We start from the raw sequence: 8,267 nt of genomic DNA on the forward strand, positions 1-8,267 counted from the left end.
AATATTGTTGCTCAGGATCTCCTTGTTGACCTTGGCTTAGTAATTTTGACAATATGGTAAAATTGAATGTCCTGACTTGATGATTGAATAAATGTAAAAGAAGTAATGTAGTGATTATGATCCTTGAAGTATGATACACCTGTCAGCTTCCCTAATCATATGACTCTAACCCTTGATGAAAGTTTGATGTCATGTTCATATGTGGTGATGAAGTAGTTGATGCAAATATGTTATTATTGTGATGCATATATGTCTAAGAATCTGATACAGTTTGATTTCATGATATAACAATTATGTTGATGCATGACAATATTATGATAGATTCTTTGATAGGTATTGAAGTGGCTTCTCATTCAAAGGGAAAAACTCTCCATAAGATCCCAACACCTATTATTATTTGAAAAGAAAACATTTCACTATTGGAGGAAGGATTCTAGAGATGAATAAACATTTGATGTTGTGGAAAAAGGTTTTGGCATGTTTTGATTTTATCATAGAAGGTTTCTCCTGTTCTACGCCCCAACCACATAGAAGAAGGCTTAAGGATGTGGTTGTAAGCCTCCCAATCACACAGAAGAAGGCCTATGGGTGTGGTTGTGACTGTAGAACACAAAAAATGAAACCTTATGTATGAGATCAAGAGTGCACAAAGAGTATGACAGTCCTAAAGATATGGAGCATACAATAGAACGTCCTATGAGTATTAAAGCTTGAATCTTTGACTTACTATAGAGAATGTGAATGTGCTGACTAAACTTGTGTTTATAGGAGATTGAAATTTTGATTTTAGTATGTTATTTTGATTCGATCATTGAAGTTAGTATATTTCAGTATTTGATAACAATTGCGAGGATTTGACGAGATTTGGCTTATTGGTTTAATATAGATGAGAAATACTGTAATTTTGACATGATGCTTAACAATTCATAAATATGTTTTGTCTTATGGATTGATTGAAGTCACAGTGATAATGAATTAGGGTTTTGATCAGATTTGGTTCTTGATAATAGTAATTTGCCTTGATGTAAATAACAATGTTATATCGACATAATTGATTTTGTATTAGCATCATTGACATTCGCACACTGGTTGAAATGTAAACAATTGTGATTCAATATGCATTGACCTCACAATAAATGTATGAAACTTATATGACTTATCATTGATATATGCATTTACATTTAGTGACAAAAATAATTCATATTAGGATCATGTGGATGAATTAATAAAGTTTGGCTTGATATTGCTTGGTAAATGATAGTTGTTGTTATGACAATAAGACAAGGTTGTAACCTGGTACTTGGGGACTTGGATTAAAAAGTTTATTAGTGATATTGGCAGAAACTTTCATGGTTTTGATATTAGTTTTGGTTTGGAATTTAAGGCTTGATAAACATACTTGGTTAATTTGATTGTAGAGTATTGACTTGTTTGAAGCTTGGTATATTGGTTTGGTCTGTGTTATCTTTGCAAAAAGAATTGTGTGAAGCAAGCTTCCTGAGCCTCGTATGTTTGCATTGATAGTTACCTGGTAAATCCTGGAAGATGTGCCAATTGAAACCTCTACTTCAAAGTGGTCCAAGGTATGCCTTTTATTTTGGTTTTATATATTAATGATCTACTCTTAACAAGTAAACAACCTTTGATGATCAAAGTAAGAGGGAGTTGGCCTCTAAGTTTGGGACAAAGGATATTGGCATGATGCATTACTTTCTAGGATTAGAAGTTTGGCTAATACCTAGAGAGATTTCCCTTTATCAAGGGAAATGTGTCGTGATGTTATTAGAAATATTTGGAAAGACAGAATGCAAATCCTTGGACACCCTGATGGAATTAAATTATGCAGAGATATTGTTGAACCTGACTTGGCAACCGATAGTTTATTGAGGCATTGATGTTCCTTAAGAACAAACGTTTGGATATATTCTTTGTAATACAATTTGAAATAATCTGCATGAGACAATCAATCTTGTTTTGAAGCATTCTGCTAGAGATGTATGATTTCATGGATACACTGATGTTGACTAGGCTAGATATGTTATTGATAAAAATATCACATTCGAGTGTTACTTTAGTTTGGGATCTTCCATGAATAAGAAATAAAAGTTCGTAGCTCTAAGCATGGCCGAGGTTGAGTACATTGTTGCTAGCATGGATATTTGTGAGACATTTTGGTTAAGAAATATCTTAAAATAGTTGTTTGAGAAGGTGTTGGGTATGACAATGATCAATTGCAATAAAAAGATTGGGATCTAACTAGAAAATAATCTTGTATACAGTTGGGATAGAGATATATTCATAGATTGAGAGAGTTATGCTATATGAGACAAGCATAGTCTTGTGGTTGTTGCCTCCATGAGAGGGAAGATAAATTAAGGTATCCTTTTATGACATATATTTTCTCTAACATAATATTTTATTTTATGTTTCATATGAATAAGAAAACAGAGGACTGTTTCTCAAAAGAACTACATAAAGCAGTATTATTTAACTCTTCAGTGAGTTGTTTAAGCCAGTACCAAATACGAGCACTTTGATGTATTTCTGATCTTCAAAGGGAGTAGCATAGATTGATGGATGTGACCCTCTAAGATAAGTGTCTTGGCTAATCAAGAACATTTAGCAGTGCTTTTCCCCCCTAGTTGAGCTCCCAGAATGAGGAATGGAATTGGAAAGATCTTAGCAATGAGAGACCTCTAACCGATAGGATGTAAAGAGATGAGATCTCCCCTAGTCAAATTATGCCCCAGTTAGCATCCTACCCACTTTGTGGGATAACCTCCCCATCTGGCCAATGGGATGAGGAATTTTGGATAGATTTTGATCTCTACCCCTTCCAATAGGTGGATCTCGCCCAAGTTGGTGGATGAAAGTGTTATACCATTTGACTCTCAAGGGTTAAGATGGATTATTATGTACCATATGATAGAGTGTGATCCTTACCTTTGATAAGTTGATCTCACATATTGTCAGTGACTTTGGGATATAGTGTGATCCCTACGCATTGGGGTAAGTTGATCTCACCTATTATCTTTAGTTCCGGGGTGAGTTGGGCTCCCTGATGTGGTTCCAGGTTGAGATGGGTTGCCTGATGTTGTTTCAGATTGAGGTAAGCTCTCTAATGTTGTTGAGGGTTGAGTTGGGATCCTTGACTATGATTTAGGTTGAATTGGGACTCCCCAATGATGATTTTCCTAGGTAGTAGCATTAGCCTCCCCACTAGCACTGATTCCAAGTGGTAGTAGTGGCTCCCTAATGGATAGAGGGTGGTAGCTTAAGCTTCCCTCTAATGTCAAATTATTCTTATTTTAGATTCTAGAGTGTTCAACATATGAGCATAAGACAAGCAGAGATAATCACGAGTGAGAATATATGAGCAAGGATGAGCAAAGATGAGAAAAGGAAACATTTGTTAATGAGATATTTATGATAGGTCATATGTTGTAGTCGATAATCTCTCCCTAAATGAGAGGAAGTGTTAATTTGGTAGCTCAAAGAAAAATTCCTTTCATTGGACAATCTTCCTCATCAAGGAAGACCCTTCCTAGCCCTTAGAAGAATTTAATTTGGTTAAGGAAAAATATGTTTTTAATATGGAAACCCACATGTGCACAAAAGTAAAAGTAGGCCCAAAAGATAATTTTGACACCCATGGATGGATATAAATACAAGTCAATTAACCCTCATTTGGACATCATCATGATCATTCTTCTTTCTTTGGTTTGGATCGCACAGGTCTAAGGTGGTTCACGAAGATTAGTTCCTACAGGTCTGAAATTGCAGGGTCTGAAGCTTGCATGTGAGATATAAGGTTTTGGTTTCTAGCCATAGGGATGACACATGCATTTTTCAGTTGCAATCGTAGGATTGTAGGCTCATAATTTTGTTTGGAGAGTTTCAGTCGCATGCACGTAGACTCTCTGCATGTGGTTGGAAAATATGGTTTAATTTTTCAGTTGGCTGCAGTTGACCAAAGAATTGATAGTTGACCACAAAAAGTGACAGTTGATCGTATTTTTCTAAATCAGGGTTTTAATTACTAGCATTGTTGGGTTCATCTCCAAGATGTTGTTTAGTTGATTATGATGGATAGTGTTTTGGTTGAAGATATGGATCATTGTACTCTCTCTTTTCTAAAACATTCAATTACAATATAATAAGAAGAATAATTTGAAATGATTTTCCCCCTTGTGGGGTTTTTCCCTGGTCTCTGACCAATCTTGGTGTCTCTATGTGTGAATTATTTTCTTCTATTGTTCCTTTATGTTCCTTTGCATTGATGATGATAATTTTCTTTCTATATAATTGCATATGTTACTGAATAATGTTATAATGATGTGGGGTGAATTCAATGTGTAAATAATGAAATGCAATTATCTAAAGCAAATAAAAATATATCCCTAAGAATAATTAACACCCTCTCATCCTCATCCTTGAGTCTACACAAGAAAAAATTTCCCTAGAGGCTGATGCGGCTAAAAGAAAGTTAAAAGAAAAATATAGTCACAATGAAAGAAAAAGATAAGATACAAAATATGGTTGGGACAAAAATTAATGTGTGGGAGAAATATTAGCATAAGCTCTACACCTCTCATTAGCCATCACCTAATTCCTCGAGCACATGATGCTCCAACCATAAAAAGTAACCCTTGTATTATCCCAACCCTGATGAGCAATTAATTGCCTCATCATTAAGGGGTATCAAAAAGAAAGCTTGGGATCCTAAGCTATGCACCCAAATCAAATCATTATCATAAAGAAGTAAAATTCACACAAAAGAGGTGGAAAGAGTAGGTTGAGGAAAGGGGTAACTCATGTCTCCACAATTGATTCCTCCTTACATCTATATACTCATGATGTTGGACCACCATTAACTGGTCACTTAGCTATGGCACCCTTCCTTGAAGTCATGCCCACTCAATTGCCACCATCTTCACATGCATCTATGAATTGATTGGATGACTTGGGACCTCTCACTTCCCTTTAGGAGATGGAAACACCTAAAAGGGATATCCCTCTAACCATCCATAACATTAGGAGGGAATAATTATACAAGACTTAGTCTTGTTAGATATTTTAATATGTTATTTGTTTGAAGTATTATTTTTCCACAAAAATTAAGTATGGCTCACTATGATGCATGCATGGTTTTTCTTACCTAATGATTGTTGATTATCACTTGACCTTGAGAGGGTTTTTTCAAGTGGTTCTCATCATAGTAGCAGAGGACTTGTAAGGTGATTTCCCCACCTTCTTACTACAGAAGCAAAGGTTTTGTTATCCATTACACACACATACACAAAAACATGCACACACACACACACACACAAATATTACATGATGTGTCGACATAGAGTCATTTTGGAGCCTTGCACATGATCCTAGAGGTTCATCTTGGATTATGGAGCAACAATTAGCCCATATCATGCCTTTGGGTGGCTTTGAGAGCTCATTTAAGGATGATTTCATACTCAAAGAAAATTTTATCCCACATGTGTGGGATTTTATTACACTTTTGCTATGTTCTTGAGCTATGAGGTTGGCTAGTAACTTCTTTCTTGTGGAACAATTAAAGTAAAATTGTTAAAAAGGTTTCATTAGTCTATTTGTTTTAAAAATGAGTGGGATGGGTTTCATATAAATAGAGCCTCCCCTCATTGATATTTCTCATCATCATACATTGCATTGTATTCCTCTCTAAGAAAGTGTGAGCTATCCTTTCTTCGCCACATTAGGGAAAATGTGATATTTATGGAGGTGACTTGCAAAATGATGTGATTTTTTATTGGATACATTGTTTTGGTATTGAAATAAGTGTCTTTTTGGAGGATTTTTATAAGTTTGTTGTCTATAATTGATATTTTGCATGTTGTAATGTTCAAAGTAGGGTTTAATTTTTCCATGATTAAATTCTTTATCATCGTTGAACTTTTTCTTCAATATTGCATGTGAAATTGTCCTCTTTAAGGCCTATAGAGAAAATATTTATTTGTACACCCTATATTTAATTTATCCCCTCCCAAGAGCAAAACCTAGGGTTTTAGAAGTGGATTCCCTAAGGCATCCCCCCTTACTCCTTGAATATCTATCCTTTGAAACTATGCCATAAAGACTCCATTAAACTCTAGTATGATAAAGTGTTTGTCGAATAGTGTGTTTATCACCATAAAAAATCATAAAATACTTTCTCTTTCTCTCTCCTGGATAGTGAGGGCAATCACTAGGGTTTTAGGTATGATTTATGCATAAAAGTGTCATTTTAATTGCATGTGGGTGGCTCATAATTTATTATTAGCCTATGTAAATTGTATATTATCAAAATATAACATAGGGATGGTCTAACATACCTTAATAAGGCTAACATAACCCTTTTATTTTGTTTGTAATGTGTACCTAACAGCCACAAAATAATTTACTTAGGCTAACCCTAACCTCTATTCGAAGGCCTTGTCCCATTCTTGTTGAATTTCCTTGTAAGGCATTTTCTAAAGTTGTTATATGACATGGAATTCCATATTATTAAATATCATCCAAAACCTAACTTATAGCAACCCATATAGTGATATAGGCTTAGAGTACTTGAACTTTAGCATAGAAAGCCTATGTTATATTTGGGCTTGCCAAGTACTTTATCAATATTTAGACCTTAAAAAACTTATCATAGTGAACCTTATTATTAGAGTACAATTATAGGTGATTTTGGGAAGCCTCCCTTGTGGTTTAAATACATCTAAAGAATGGGAGGAAGGTTTTTGAGTGACATTGTCAACCCTTTCGCTTTGTTGCCATAAGATTTGGCACCTTACCTAATGAGGCTTTGCACCAAGCCTGCTAGATTTTGTTGCAATAGTGCCAATAAGGAATTAAAAAGGAACTTTTATGGTTTTGTCCCAAAAGGGTTTTTATGTGATTCTTGTGTTCCATGTTTTTCAATTGATATATCTCATATGTGATTGTTTTCTTATGATTCATGAATATTTAAATGAGCATAAATTGTCTTATATTGATTCACTTTCTCCCCACCCCCTCTAAGTATAAGTGTGTTCTCAATAACATATAGTCAATAATTGATCAACATGTTTTTTTGGATCCATAATGCCATCACAACTAAATACAAGAAGAATGAAAGGTTGGAAGTTAATGTTGTTCCCCTCTAATATCTAGAGTACTAAATCTTTTTCATATCCAAATGTTCCATTTTTTGTTGTATTATTTATGTTGTATTTCTTCTCTTCTCTCATTTTAGGCTTTTTTTTTATCTCCCACCATTCTTCATTCTATGATATTTTCTCCTTAGTAGGGATGAGTATATAATACCAGAGTTGTGGAGCTTTCTCCTTCAATTTTTGAAATTAATTCAAGAATCCTTCATCTACTTCTTGTTATTGGTCCTTCAAAACACTTATAATAATCTCAACTTTTATTGTGGATTCATTTCTCATCATACTTTAGAAAATATTTCTTGTCAAACTAAGAATTTCCAAGTGCATTCAAGCTACTCACAAGTTCTTGCTATTTGCAAAGCAAGATGATAAAATTGTTCCAAAACACTTTCCAGTTTTGAAGTCCAATCGATATTTCTACTTGCATATGATTTTGTTGAGTCACGAGACAAAAAACTAGAAATATTTCTAGTATTCAAAAACCAACCTTTAATTCCTCCCTAGTTTGGTCACCAAAAAATGTTGATCATTAAGACTGGCTAAAGTCTTAAATATAACATTTAAAGGAAAAAAGTCCCTTCTCATTTCTAGAGAGGTGGTACTCCTCTTTTAAAAAGAATACAAAATCATAATGACACATAAAGTAAAAGGCTATATATAGTTGGAAATGGTATTCACAATGAAATTTACAGTATAAAGTTGTAAATAAATGTAAATGAAATCAAGATATTTGTTTCTAGCATAGCGGTAAATAGAATACACTATATCGTTGACCAAGATGAAAGGAAACACAACCAAATTTACAAGGAACTTAACATGATATTTCCATTGATATCGTAAAGAAAAGAAGACACACACTATAAATCCCTACTTGAAATCAAATTATTGATATCACAATAGTTATGAGCTACTAAAAGTTCTCTCTGGAACCTCCATATACAAAAACAATAAGTTTATAGATGTTCATGGAATATGAGAAGACTCAATTTAGGGAAATTTTTACTTACAATTCCAAGAAACAAATTTCTCTCCCTTATCTTCCATTTGATGAAGTATATATCTAATGTTGTGATTTTGAAACAAAATCTAATTATTCCAACTATA

The sequence above is a fragment of the Pinus tabuliformis genome, chromosome 8 (assembly GCF_031772625.1).
Source record: "Pinus tabuliformis cultivar Carrire ecotype Pingquan chromosome 8, CPIR1, whole genome shotgun sequence".
NCBI lineage: Eukaryota > Viridiplantae > Streptophyta > Pinopsida > Pinales > Pinaceae > Pinus > Pinus tabuliformis.